The 15,309-nt window shown below is 37.9% G+C and overlaps 1 pseudogene; it reads right to left on the bottom strand.

Annotated features, from left to right (window-relative positions):
• Positions 1-1,086: 1,086 nt before the first annotated feature.
• LOC100465353 lies at positions 1,087-2,376 on the bottom strand (annotated as a pseudogene).
• Between the last annotated feature and the right edge of the window lie 12,933 nt (positions 2,377-15,309).

The following is a 15,309-nucleotide window of genomic DNA, read 5'->3' as shown; positions in this document are numbered from 1 at the left end:
CCTCTCGCTGGCTATCTTTCTGTCACATAAATAAATAAAATCTTAAAAAAAAAAAAAAAAAGGACAGCTATACATTTCAGAGTAAATGCCTGAAATTAGGGGCGCCTGAATAGCTCAGTTGTTAAGCGTCTGCGTTCGGCTCCGGGTATGATCCCAGGTCGTGGGATCGAGTCCCGCTTCGGGCTCCCTGCTCAGCGGGAGGCCTGCTTCTATCTCTCCCACTCCCCCTGCTTGTGTTCCCTCTCTTGCTGGCTGTCTCTCTCTCTGTCAAATGAATAAATAAATAAATAAATAAATAAATAAAATCTTTAAACAAACAGAGTTAATGCCTGAAATTGAAGAAAAATATCCACCACGTATCACAACAATCTTTTAATGACTAATTTTTTTTAACATTGAGATTATTGCTTTAGGGAATACCTTTCTCTGAACATTTAATTAAACGTTAAATATACTAAATAACTTACAGAGAGGAATAAGTTTTCCATTCTGTACAAATTAAAGGATACATGAATATAACCTCCCTTCCCTGCAAAGTTCAAATTGGCAATGGTCTCAGCAGAAAATAAACAGTTCACAAGTCAAAAGAATTTATAGCATTACAGAATTTTACAGAACCCTTCTTTTCATTATTTTTTTCCTAACAGCAAAGATAACAATGACAAATTGAATGACCAGAATGTAAAAAATATTTGTGCAAAACTATGTTAATTGTCCTCACCATTTAGTAGAGGTAAAACCTAAGAACACACAATGACAATGATGAAGAAAAACTACCCTGAAAGGAACTCTGTTTTAGATTTCAAACAACATGGATTATACTATTTCCAAACACTGAGAGAAAATGTGGCACCATGAGCACAGGAGCAACACGTGACTTGATGATTCTGCCAGCAGAGGCAGCTGATGCTGGAACATGCTAGTATCTCTCCACACCAGCCAGCCATCTTAAAGGACTGGAAACTATTGTAGGGCTTAAAGCTCACTTCAATGTCTTATTCTTGAAACTTGCAGATCATAAATGAAATATTTACAAAAGTCCTTTGCCCCCACCTCAAGGAGTGTTTCTTGTGTCACTGAAAATCCTTAAAAGAACTGAATCATAGACTCTCTGGATTTACCTACCCTGATCCATTTAACTGGCATTTGAAGCTCTTCTTCAGTAAGTCAAATGTAATTTTGTGCATTAACAGCTAGTTCTTTAAATGTCCTTGCATTTGATATATCTGTCTGATATTGAACTTCAACTTTATTTAAGACTTCTTGGTTTGCTGGGAAATGAGGTGTGATCTCACCATCTAACTTGTAAGCAACTCCAACTTTGATTTCCATAAACATGTCCAAAATATCCAATTTGGCAAATGCCAACACAGGAAATCCATTAATCATATGAGCATACTTGAGCATAATGAGGTCTAGCCAGCCACACCTTCTTTTCCTTCCATCGGTTACCCCAAACTCTCCACCTCTTGTTGGTAATAATTCTCCAATTTCATTGTCTTACTCTGTAGGGAAGGCACCAATGCCAACTTGAGTTGTGTAAGCTTTCACGACCCCAACACTTCTCCAACATTTTGAGGGGGCATACCCAACATACAGACACCTCCGACTCTATGGTTTGAAGAGGTTACAAAAGGATAAGTTCCAAAATTAATATCTAGTAGGTGCATTGGCACCTTCTACCAAGATTTTCTCTGGTGGTCCATCTAGGACCTCAGAGAGGAAATAAACTCCATCTCTCTCCATTGGTTTAACCCTTTCCATAGAGCCCTGGAGTTTTTGTAATTCACTTTCAATGTCAATTTCCAAATTGGTGTATGTAATTTGTATTGGTTAGCCAGAGCTTTGAGCCTTTCAGAGAAGCCATCAAAATCAGAAACAAGATCACACATCTGCAGTCCACTCCCAATAGCTTTGGAAGAATAAACTGGGCCACTGCCCTTTTTTGTGGTACCCTCCTTTTTTTCCCCTGCTTCTTCTTGTCTTTGTTGCTCCTGGAGACCAGCAGATGCTTGATGAAAATCGAATACCATATGAGCACTGTCAGATAGGAAAAGCCTTTTTTCCCAGCCTTCCAGACCTTTTCCTTTTTTGGACATTTTTCTCTGCTTCCTCAAATAATCTGGGAAGACGAATTATCACACTATTTCCAATGAATATGGTAACATTTGGATTAATTACTCCTCAATGTCCAGTATGGTCACCGAATCCTCCCTCATCCCCCCCCACCCATGCCCCAGGGTGCCACAATCGCGGTTGGACACGGAGGATGCCACGGGGTTGGTGCTATGGCTCCAGTGACGCGAGGAGAGCCAGAGGGAAACGCCGGCAGTGAGGAGTGCACAAACTGAACTGCTCTGTGGCCACCAGCCGCATGCGGAGAAAGAAGGAGCCAGAGGCCACCCGGACGATTTGCCTTTTTAACTATAAACACTTTTCTTCAGAATTTTCAATGAAAAATTTCAATATATAGGATACTTGAAGGACCAATACAATTAGCATCATATACCATACCTGTCACCTACATTCAACAATTATTCACATGACATAGATTCAATGATTAGTAACATTACCATTTTCCTTAATGTATAAATATGTCTCTGTGTGTGTGTATATGTATATATATGTGTGTTATATATGTGTGTTATATATGTGTGTTATATATATGTGTATGTGTGTCATATATATATATATATATATATATATATGGAAGTTGGTTACAGACCAACTTTATGACACATCAGCCCCAATATTCAGCATGCAACTCTTTAGAAGGAAAACATTCTTCTAACTACTAAGCCATAATTACACCTAAGAATATTAGCAATAATTTCACTATTATCTAATATCGAGTCCCTAGTCAAAATTTCCTAGCTATCACCCATATATCATTTTGTTTCTTATTTAATTATTTTAGGTAGTCACTACCCCCAGCATGGGACTAGAGCTCATGACCTGCATATCAAGAGTCACCCGCTCCAAGGACTATACCAGCTAGGTGCCCCATCCCCACATATCTTTTGTAGTTGGTTTTGTTTAACTGGATCCATTCAAGGCTCCGACATTGTTTCTGGTTGTTTTGCTAGTTCACTCACCTCTACTTAAGACAGTGGTTTTTTTTTTTTTTTTTTAAAAGACCAGGACTATTATTTAGAATGTCCTACATTCTGAATTTGTCTTATAGGCTTGTTCTTAACCTGTGTTCCTTAGAAATCGAAGGGGAAGGCTTATGTGCTCTAAATAATAATGATAATTCTAACTCAAATTCAACATTAAACATTATTTCTTACCTTCGATTTTACATAGATACCTCTTCTTCCTTAACTAACAATCTAAATTCTTAATAACACTAACAGTTTACTTATTTGCTTTACCCTACAATTGTTTAAAACAATAGCACCAATATTACTACTATGGAAAAATAAGTGAAGATAAAGATTTCTTTGTAGTTCCTTTATCTTTATAACATATCTCAGGATTGGATAGCAATGCGGTCAACTTAAAAAACACTTGAAGTGGGGGCGCCTGGGTGGCACAGCGGTTAAGCGTCTGCCTTCGGCTCAGGGCGTGATCCCGGCGTTATGGGATCGAGCCCCACATCAGGCTCCTCTGCTATGAGCCTGCTTCTTCCTCTCCCACTCCCCCTGCTTGTGTTCCCTCTCTCGCTGGCTGTCTCTATCTCTGTCGAATAAACAAATAAAAATCTTAAAAAAAAAAAAACAACACTTGAAGTAATTTTATCCTCTGTGTGGTTATGTTAAAAATTTGATATATATTTAAGTTTGCTTTGTGTTGTTTTAAATCGAATATTTAGTTTCTTTCCTTTTTCAGTTAATTTTATTTTTTGAATTATAGAAAACACAGGAGTAAAAAAAAAATCAAAATTATAAAAAGATGTAAAGTCAGAGAAGTCTTCCTTCCTTCTTTATCCCTTCTACCTGATTTCTCCTCTGTCCCTATAGACGACCATTTAAAAATTAGTTTCTGGTTTATTCTTCCTATTAATTTTTGCAATAACAGGCAAGTATGTATTATCCTCCTGTTTTTTTTTTTCTCACAGAGCATAGCATACTATATATCCTGTTTCACAATTTGTTCTTTTCACTTAATAGGAAAGCCTGAATGTCACTCCATATTAGTATATTGCGGTCTTTCTCACTCCCCCCTCATGGTTGCATAGACTCCATTGTGTGGATGCACCATGGCTGATTCATCCATTTCCTTCCATTCATCATTCAACTCATTGACAGATATGTGGGTTATTTAGAAATTTTTAAAAAACTTTTTGATAATTTTGCAAAGAAATTAAAAAATGTGTTTCCTACTTTCCTAACTTTATAAATAGAGTACTGTTTTTTCTTGATGCCTCAGGTTCTCAGCTGGCTTTGTTGGTTGCTGCTAATTTGCTTGAATTTGAAAATTAGATCACTAAACCTGTAGCAACTGCCTGTAAAACAGGCGCTTTCCTATGAGGTAAACTATCCTATCGAGACCCACCTAGAAACTAAGGTTCTGAATGTCTTCCTTTTATGTCTTATTTTGCTGTTTTGTTTGATTTATATTAGTTTTCTGCTGCAACTACCGTCATACTTCTAAGCTGCATTCAGATTATCAGCAGAAGTTATATGTTTTCCATAAAATTTTTTTCTGAAAATTGGATCGTGTGTACTTCCATATTGAAGTAACAAAATCTTTCCTGCCCTGGAGAAGTAGAAATGCTAGCAGTCTAGGAAGAGGTCGGCACATACATACAGCAATGGGCACATATATACAGGTAAAAATATACTATAATATATACCTGTATATACCTGTAATACCTGAGTGTACACCTGTAATACTTAATATAATTTTTCTGCTCTTCACATTCAATGGTATATCATAAGCATTTTTCGGTGTTATGAGGAACTCTATTGACTATGATTTTAAAATGCCTGAAAATACATTGTACAGAGCAGAATATTAAAAATTTACTTTTATCAGTGGGCCTCTTTCTATTCAGATGGAATCTACATAGAAGTTTCATATATGGTTCAGACAAGGTTCTGACAGTTTCATTAGGCAGTTTTGACAATCATATTTTAATTACTTATAGCTCTTTCTTGTTTTTCTGATTATTTCTTTTGTTCTTACTTGATGGGTGCTATGTCTTCTTATTTCTCTGAGTGTTAGTGTTATAGTTTTCTTGTTTCCTGCAATGTCACTGTTTCCTCCAAGCTACTTTTTCCTATTTGATTGTTTTGCTCTCATTTGGAAGGAAGACTTGCCTGACATTTCTAGAGTCTGTAGCTGTGCATTGATATTAAAGAGTAAAGCACCAAAATGCTGACTAGAATCCGTGTGCAGGTAGTGGAGGCCTGTTAATTGGTGTGCTTGACTATGGGGTGATCAGGACTAAGCTGGATCTGTTGAGGGGCCCCCAAATGCATGAGTCTATGGAGCTACTCTTTGTGACCAGCCTTCCAGAGAAAGGTCCTGGAGTGCAGTGTTTGGAAGAGGTAATCCTGGTGGCTGGCACTCTTGGACTGGGGAAGGGAGCTGAGTCTTAGGGTGCTTTCCCTTAATTCCCATTTTTAGTCTTTGACATCATCATCACAACTCTCTGCCATGCCTGTGCCTTTAAGTACAGAATCTCTGTTTCCAAGCTCCAGAGAATAAATCTGCTGTCTCTTTGGGGGGAGTTAGAGGTGGTTGTCTGACTGCTCAAATACAAGGAGGGATTTGGGACTAACTATTTCCCACAAGATTTTTCAGCCAGTTTTTTTATCACTTGCTTCTCCCACACCGTCGCTGAAACTGCTGATTTCTGATTTCTTTCAGGGGTTCTGTGGGAGTGAATCAACATTTTCTCATTGGTTTCTCCTTCATAGGCACTTGGGTTTCAGCTGTCTTCAGCTCTGCCAAGTCAATTTTGACTTCTCCATCTGTTTTCCACCTCCTGAAAATTTATTGAATTATGATGTCCACTATTGTCCCTTCTCTGGTTCTATTTGTCCCTTGTCTTCAGCCTTTTACTGTGGAGTTTCAGAAACAAGCAGAAATAATGCGTGTATCCAGTCCTTCATATTTACTCAGAAGCCTCTTCAAGTTGGCTTAATTTTTCACTGATTGGGAAAAAGAATTCTTTTTATGAAATATGTGATCCCCTAAAGCCCCACCACAGATCCTACTATATATTGTACCATAATTAGCTAACCATTACCCTAGTGCTGGACATTTAGATGGCTTCCAATTTGATATTATGGTAATAACACAATATGAGCATTTTGGTGCATGAATTATCCATATTATGGTTATTTTTCTGCTTAAATTATTTAAATTTGCATTTCTTCAAGTGTTTTTTTTTCCTCCTATGTATGTATGAGATCTGCATTTCTTTTTTTGGGATTTATCTATTATATATAATATTTATTTTATATATTATTATTTATATATGTTAATTTGTTGTACTTAAGGTAATATATTTATGGGTGTTTGCTTTTTAACTTTTGTTGACTTTTGTTGGTTAGACATTTCAAATATTTGCACAAACATACCCGATTTTGTAAATGATTTCTTCCGTCACATTTATTTATTTATTTATTTATTTATTTATTTATTTATTTATTTATGATTTTATTTATTTATTTGAGAGAGAGAGAGTGAGCATGAATAGCGGGTAAGGGAAGAGGGAGAGGGAGAAGTAGACTCCTCGCTGAGCAGGGAGCTAGACACGAGGGCTTAATCCTAGGACCCTGGGAACATGACCTGAGCCAAAGGCAGACACTGAACTGACTGAGCCACCCATGTGCCCCCTTCCATCACTTTTAAACTCAAAAATATGTTCTCTTATAAATATTTAGTAAATATTCTGATTTGGGAGTTAAAGGTGAGAGAATTTTTATCACAGGGGTTAGGACTAGAGTTCTTTTTTTGTATTAACACCAAAATATGTTTATTTTATAAAAATTTTAAAGTACAATCCAAATGGTATATTCATATATATATGAATTGCATTATATATATGCAACTGCATTAAAATATGTGTAGGAAATTCTAGAAAGAAAATATAACCGATGATTCACAGTTGTCTTTGAGCACTAAATTTTTCTCTACATTTCAGTATTATATTTTCTATATTTCCTTAAATACATGGGCATTCTTTTTATATTACAAATGAAAAATTAAATCTTAATTTTCAAGACTAGTTTACTTATTTATTTTTAAAATTTATTTATTAATTTTAAGTAATCTCTCCACCAAACATGGGGCTTGAACTCATGACCCAAGATCAAGAGCCACATGCTCTTCAGCCTGAGCCAGCCAGGCATCCCCCCACCAACTTAAAAAAAAATGATTTAAAGGCTAGTTTAGAAATAAAGTATAAACAAATAGTTTTGAGAAGCATGATGATTATTTTGTTAGTGATAAGTTCTCCAAAAATTTTTTTTAATATAAAAAACCTGTATGTAATCAATTTATACAACTTACTGAATTTGGTGATAATTTTACACCCATGAAACCATCACCACAATCTATGCCATCAACATAGTCAACAAATCCAAAAGTTTCCTCCTGCCTTATTATTATTATTATTTATTATTGACTTGACATAAGATCTAGCCTTGTAGCAAATTTTTAACTGTGCAATATAGAATGGGGAGGTAACTAGTTAAGGTACAAGTTAAGAGTTCTGAGGCTGCAGCAGTGCACTCTGGGAAAAATATGGAGAAAGAAGATTTGGGGTGGAAGAAACTGAGGTTTGGGGAATGCAAAGGGAGGGAAGGAGAAAGTGGACTCAGTGAAGAACTAAGCAGAGAGGTGCCTGAGAGAATGGTCATGGTCTAAATCCTCTGAAGAGAGTGAAAGTCTAAGGTGATGATCCTGCTGGGGTGTTAGTCTCCCTGCAGCTGTGCTGAACTCCAAGACCATTCCTGCAGATGTTGCTGGGCACAGCTGAAGACAAGCATGTTGAGATGGACAGAAAAAGTGCTTCATTTTTTTTTTGTGCGTGACATATGTTCTTCACATTGCACCAGGCTTTCGTGTAATTCACTAGACTCACTTTAGCACTTAAAATCACTGTCTTTTCAAGAGAAGTTAGTGCCGCAAACTTAAAACACCACAAAACCCCAATCCTTGGCTGTTCCTTTTCTCTCCCTTTTCAGGAAGTGTTATTAAGTAACCTGAATTATAAGGTTGCTGTTTCTCAAATTGAAAGTGTTGCTCCCCCAAGCAGTGGTGTGTGCTTTCCATTAAGAAGTGTGAATAAGAACTATGGAGCTCACCACAATTGGGGCTAGACTGTAATTGTCCAAATCGGATATTTTGACTTTGCTTCTTCCAGTTCTTGGGCCCATTCTTGGTATTATCCTCTACCTTCCATCTTTACCAGTCTAAGAGAAATTTACTGTTCATTTTTTTTTAAAGTTTTTTTTTCAAATTTTAGTTACTTAACATACAGGGTAATATCAGTCTCAGGTGTACAATATAGTGATTCAACATTTCCATACATCACCCAGTACCCTAATCAGAACCTTAAATGACGGTTTGCAGTGGTGGCTCCTGGAAAAGCCCACTATATGTGTAGGAGATGACTTAGAATGGAAAAGTAAGCTGGATTTATGAGGTTGCAGGGACTTTTCAGGAGGAAAGGGAAGAATGAGGAAGGGTCCACAGGATGTCAAGGTTGTGAACCATATCTTCTGTTGAAGATGATGTATGTCCTATCATTTATCAAATGTACTTAGTTATTTCACAGATATTTTATTTTATTTTATTTTTTTTAAAGATTTTATTTATTCGACAGAGATAGCGACAGCCAGCGAGAAAGGGAACACAAGCGGGGAGTGGGAGAGGAAGAAGCTCATAGCGGAGGAGCCTGATGTGGGGCTCGATCCCATAACGCCAGGATCACGCCCTGAGCCGAAGGCAGACGCTTAACTGCTGTGCCACCCAGGCGCCCCTCACAGATATTTTAATGACAATTATGTTCACATAAAAAATTAGAGATTATGCAGTGTCTCTAGTCTTTTGGCCTAATTTTTAATAGCATCACTGACTAGTCCTATTAGATTTCCCCTGATTTAATTTAGGTCAATGACATATAAATACATCCTAATGGTATAACCCATCAGCTTTCAGGGTCTCAATGCAGAGTAGTTGCACCAAATTACCCCTGTGATGACTCGTTGGGTTTTCTAAAGATGGATTTTGAACACTTCAGTTTGCATGGCCTTCACACCAATGCCAGTTAAACTGACTCAAGCCTAAATCTTGATTCTTAGTTTTCCATTCTAATGAAAATTACTGTGATGAAGGGAAAGTGATTCAGATAAACAAACGTTTACTGAGTACCAGTGGTGTTTAAGACCAAGTGATGCCATTCTTGTTGCCCAGTTTGAGTAGAATGCTTTGTGAGTGCTGATGCAGGGAACAGAGGCAGGCAGGGCGGAGGAAAGCTTGGAAAGTTTTCAAGATTAATTAGCACAAAGGTGGGGCATTTGGGATATCTGGCACCAGATAGTAATCAACAGTACTAATTATACTCTCATATTAAATCAGTTATGGTGGATGAATTGGAGTCGATCAGCCAGTGTGGTTATGGAAGCTGCAGCTGTTACGAGCTTCTCTTTAAAATATGTTTACATGTCTCTATAGCTCATGTATTTGTGGGTTGCACTTCATTTTTATCTTTCTTAGGGAAAATGATCTCCTTCCCCCCCCCCCAGTTATAGTAGAAAGTTGAGACATAAGACTGAGATATGTGAACATAAAAATCACCTAGAATGATACACTCTCAGCCAAGTCACAGTGTAGTCAACACTATTTGTTTTCAGTGTCTTGATATTTATGTGAGGGTGCTCACAATACTACAGAGGACATGTGATGGCTCTTGAGGCATAAGTTCTAAGTTATGTCACTTTGTTATCAGATAGAAGAAGACGCCATAGTGTGTTCTGTTTATTAGTATTCCAACTGGGAAGTGAGATGGCATTTGAGGCTGAGGAGGGCTGGCTGGTGGGATCAGGAATGGGTATTTTATTTTTTGAGCTCATGCATGCTTAAGTAACATCTTTCTGGTAGGTTCAGGTGAGTGCCATGTGAAGACTGATGTGACCTTTTTTTAATTGGAGGGTTTTTTTTTTTAAAATAGATTCATCACACTATAATGAGGCACCAAGAAGATATTTGTGCCATTTTTCAGGAAATTCATACGATAGGCTTTCAAAGCATTTAGTTGCACATGATAAGCATTCGACGCATTCAGTATTTTTGGGTAGGATATAAAAATGAAAAATGTACCTCTCTCTTTTTCTGATGAAGAATGTTTTTAGTAAGTGGCCACATATATTCACATATGATGCCTCCTGGAGAATATTCAGTCTTCTGTATTTTCTGTAAATTGGTAGTTATATCTACTAGAGGATTGATCAGATTTGGGTTAAATTATTTTTGGCAAGAATACTTCCATAGATAGTAGTGTCTATGAATATATATATTAATTCATAGGATGCTTGGTTATTTCTCTTTTGTTCTGTTAGCAATTGTTGATGATATTTGCCTAAATCCCTTAATTCATTAGAGGTTGCAAAATGTTGATATTGTGATTGTATCTTTTTTCCTTTACTAATTTGTATACTTCTGTAAAGAGAACTTCCCCTTATCAACTCTTAGGTTACTCTGAGATATAGTTTATATGGGAAAATAGGAAAACACTTAATTTGGGGGCTGAATAGAGCTGGATGGTTTTTAAACTAATAAGATATTATTATGAGTTTTGCTTCAAATAGTCAATAGTATTTGAAGAAACTTAAAAACATTAAAGGTGAGGGGCGCCTGGGTGGCTCAGCGGTTAAGTGTCTGCCTTCGGCTCAGGGCGTGATCCTGGCATTATGGGATCGAGCCCCACATCAGGCTCTTCTGCTATGAGCCTGCTTCTTCCTCTCCCACTCCCCCTGCTTGTGTTCCCGCTCTCGCTGGCTGTCTCTATCTCTGTCGAATAAATAAATAAAATCTTTTAAAAAAAAAGCATTAAAGGTGAAACCTTTTATGTTTACTCAGGTATTTACTTTTTCTCATGCTCTTAGTTTCTTCTTGCAGATTCAAGGTTTCTATCCAATATCATTTGCCTTCAGCCTTTGGAATTTCTTCTAGTGCGGGTATTTGCAATGAGGTCTTTCAGCTTTTATTTATTTGAACATGTCTTTATTTTACTGCAGTTTTTGAAGGGTATTCTTGTGGGTTATGGAATTCTAGGTAGATAGTTTTTTCTATCAGTACTTTAAAGATACCATTCCATTGTCTTGTCATCCCTTTTTTCTGATGAGAAAAGTCAGGGATCATTTGTAACATTGGCCCCTCTGTGTAAATGTCATTTTTCTCTGACTGCTTTGAAGTTTATTTTATCTTTGACTATGGTATGGCTATTTTTATTATTTTTTTTTAATCTTGCCTGAGGTTTGCTGATCTTGTATTTATTCTGTTTGATGTTGATGTGTTTGATCAATTTTAGAAATTCTTGGTCTTTATCTCTTTAAATATATTTTTTGTCCCCATTTTCTCTCTTCTTCTCCTTCTGGGATTCCAATAGCACATATATTAGACTGCTTGGCATTGCTCCTCAAATATCAGATGCTCTCTTCTAGTTTTCCCTGTTATTTTTCACTTTCATGTTTCCTTTTGTAAAGTTTCTTTGTATAGTTTTCTGTTTTTTTTTTTTTTAAGATTTTATTTATTCATTTGAGAAAGACAGAGACAGAGAAAGCACAAGCGTGGGGGAGAAGCAGAGGGAGAGAGAAACGGGCTCCCTGCTGAGCTGGGAGCCTGATGTGGGGCTCGATCCCGGAACCCGGAGATCATGACCTGTGCTGAAGGCAGACGCTGAACCATCTGAGCACCCAGGCGCCCTAGTTTTCTGTTTTCAAGTTATAATTCCTTTTCTCTGCAGTGTCCAATCTGCTGTTAAGCTCATTAGGTGAATTCTTCATTTCTGGTATATTTTTACTTCCAGCATTTCCTTTTGTTTCTTTTTATAATTTCCATTAACCTGCTGAAATCCTTCATAGGCTCATGTATATTGTCCACATTGTCCAATAGATGCTTTACCATATGTGTCATATTTATTTTAAAGTCCCTGTCTGATGATTCTTTCATCTGAGTGTGTTTCTTTCTCCTGTCTATAACCTGTAATTCCTTATTGTGTACCAGCCATTTTATTAAACAGTTTGAAATAAAGATTGCGATTGAGATAAAGAACATTTACTCCAATAAAAAGACACGATCTTTTTTTCTTCAGGCTGATAAGAAGAGAGTACTAATTTGTAATTTATTTGGTTCTGGGCTTTGTTGCAGCTTTAGCTTGATTCAGTTCTCTACTGGCTTCAAATATTTAGGACTTTCTCTTCAGTAGGGACTAGAATCTAAACGCTGGTGAGATTCTAGGAATCTCTTTACTTCACAGACGAACTATTTGAGTTTTGAACTCTGGGAGATTGCTCTCTGCTTTGTAGCCTGTCTGTCAGCTTTTTTGAGTCTTTGGGGAGTTTTCTTTGCTTTCCAGTTCGGTTCCCAGTGTTCTGTGCCTGGAGATCTCAGCCCCTATCCTGCTCAGAGTCTTTGGAAGGCTGCTTTGGCACGCTCAAGAAGGCCAGAGTACCTGAGAAGCCATTTCTTTCAGCTTTTTTTTTTTTTTTTTTTTTTTTTTGTNTGCTGAAAAGGCAGGAGGAACACTGTAATCAAAGGCGTTGAGGTGGAAATAGACTAATCTGTTCAGGGGACTGTAACACAACTGGTCTGGTTGGTATGGAGTGTGGAGACGGAGGGGAGTCAGGGTGTGTTGAATCAATGCCTAAGATATTGGTTGGCACCATACTAGAATGGACTTGGATGTTAAGGCAACAACTTTGTACTTCTTGGTGGTAGGAAAACTTGGCCTGATAGTGACCAAGAAAATGTCATGCTGCAAATGGCAATTTAGAAAGATTAATATTGCCACATTATGCGTGATGATTGGAGAGCCAGTCATGAGCCAAGGAAATCAACTAGGTGATTATTAGAATATTTCATGCACGAGGTGATAAGAGCTCCCATCAGGACAAGCAGAGAAAATGGTCCAAATTCTTTGAAGAATTCTCCACCTCTATTAGCTGTTCATACTCATGCTTCCTTCTCTAAAATTTTCTGGCCCTTATGTGTGCTTTTTTTTTTTTTCATGAGGTTCTGTGACTTGTAAAGAAGAAACAGAGTAATTCATGTTATGTTAGCATTGAGGGGGAAGATTTTACCCAGAGATAATTGATATATTGAAATAGAATTCAGTATTATACCTCTTGCTTTCATCAGTGTGAGAAGAAATTCCTCTTGGAAATCATCTTTTGTTAGGACTTTATTCATTAAGATTCAAGTGACTCCTAACTTTTGGGGGGTAATAGGTGTGCCTCAGTGATGGTAGATTGCAATATGCCAAAGCAAAAAATAACCTCAGGGTTTTTGTGGCACAAGGTATTAATGCTTTCCCCCCCTTATACTACATTTCCATTTCCAGTTGGCAGGGGGCACCAGCGGATTGTAGACTCTCGCGAATCAAACTAATGGAACTGTTGCCATTTCAACCATCACCAGCCACTACACCAGAGGGAAAGGGAAAGTAGTAAGCCCTGTCACTTAAAGCTTCTGTCTGGAAGTGCCATAACCTGCTTCTTTTTTTTTTTTTTTTTTAAGATTTTATTTATTTGACAGAGATAGAGACAGCCAGCGAGAGAGGGAACACAAGCAGGGGGAGTGGGAGAGGAAGAAGCAGGCTCATAGCAGAGGAGCCTGATGTGGGGCTCGATCCCGTAACGCCGGGATCACGCCCTGAGCCGAAGGCAGACGCTTAACCGCTGTGCCACCCAGGCGCCCCTATAACCTGCTTCTTACATTTCATGGCCCCAAGTCACATGATTATGACTACATCTAGAGGTGGGGAGGGTTAGCAATGGACCTGGCAGAGAGAAAATCAGAAGGTATGTGATCAGCCCTAATGACTAGCACTGAACCACTTTAATAATCTCATTAAAACTTTGGACTCTGTGGCACCTGGATGGCTCAGTCAGTTGAGGGTCTGTTGGTCTCAGCTCAGGTCATGATCTTAGGCTGTGAGATTGAGCCCTGTGTCGGGCTCTGTGCTCAGCAGGGATTCTGCTTGAGATTCTCTCTCTCCCTCTCTCTCTGTCCCTCCCTTGGCTTTCTCTCTCAAATAAATAAATAAATCTTTAAAAAAAACTATGGACCCTCCCTCCAAAAAAATGTGTGTATATATATATATACATATTTTGGTACAATTTCATTTCTATTTCAAATGGTTCACAAGCATCCTGAAGCTCACCCACTGATTCTCAAAAAGTTCAATTACAAGGTAAGAACCTCAGTTCTAAATTATATATTCATCGTGATTTCTCTACCAATGTTGATCTGTTATTTCCTCCAACTCCTTAACCCCAATCTCTCTTGAAAGAAAACAAATGGCTCCTTTTACCTACCATGTAGAGTGCTGTGGGGATCTAAACACTGTCAGATTCTGGGGATATGTTCTAGAGCAGCATAATAGCCCAATAAGTCAAGCACTGTCACTTCGTAGCACTGTGATTGGGACACATTACTTAACATTCTGTGCCTTGATTTTGTCTCTAAGTAAAAATTTTAAAATCTTTATAGAGTTCTTGAACATTTGAAGGGACAGATATTTATGGGCCAGGGCGTAATGTTCTTTATCCACAACAAGCTTGCGAAGTTGGGTGGTCTTGTGTATGTCATAGGTGGAGAAATGGTAATAACAATGGAATCATAAGTGTTATTAGAAGAAAGTAGCCCTGTGTAATACCACAAAGGCATAGGTTGTGCCCTTCCTGCTGAGTCATCGCCTAATTGTAGAAGAAGGAATTGGGTATTGAAAGAAATCGTGAGATTGGTATGGGTAATTGCCAAATGATTACCTTAGGAAATAAGTGCTTTGGATTTGGAAGAGGGGATTGTTATAAGTGGTGGAATCTTAGGAAGACATTGCAGAAGAGGTGAAGTTTGAACTTGAAGAACAAAATTTGGCTTCGGGGAGTGATGGAGGCAGAGCTTTGGTTGGAAGGGATAATGGAGCAAAGCCTCCAGATTAAACGACACAATGTATGCACTTCAGGCCTTTGGCCCTAGTCACGCCTATGGTTTAATCGCATCTGCAAAGAGCCTAAAGGATTGCAATAGCCAGGCATGTGCCAGAGTGTGGGGAGCGGGGATTTTAGGCATGGGGCATGTGATTCTGTGTCTTATAATAAGAAATACATATTTGGGTTTTTTTTT

Source organism: Ailuropoda melanoleuca, chromosome 17, assembly GCF_002007445.2.
Source record: "Ailuropoda melanoleuca isolate Jingjing chromosome 17, ASM200744v2, whole genome shotgun sequence".
Taxonomy (NCBI): domain Eukaryota; kingdom Metazoa; phylum Chordata; class Mammalia; order Carnivora; family Ursidae; genus Ailuropoda; species Ailuropoda melanoleuca.
Note: the sequence above shows the minus strand (reverse complement) of the source record. Positions and strands in the feature narration are given on the sequence as shown.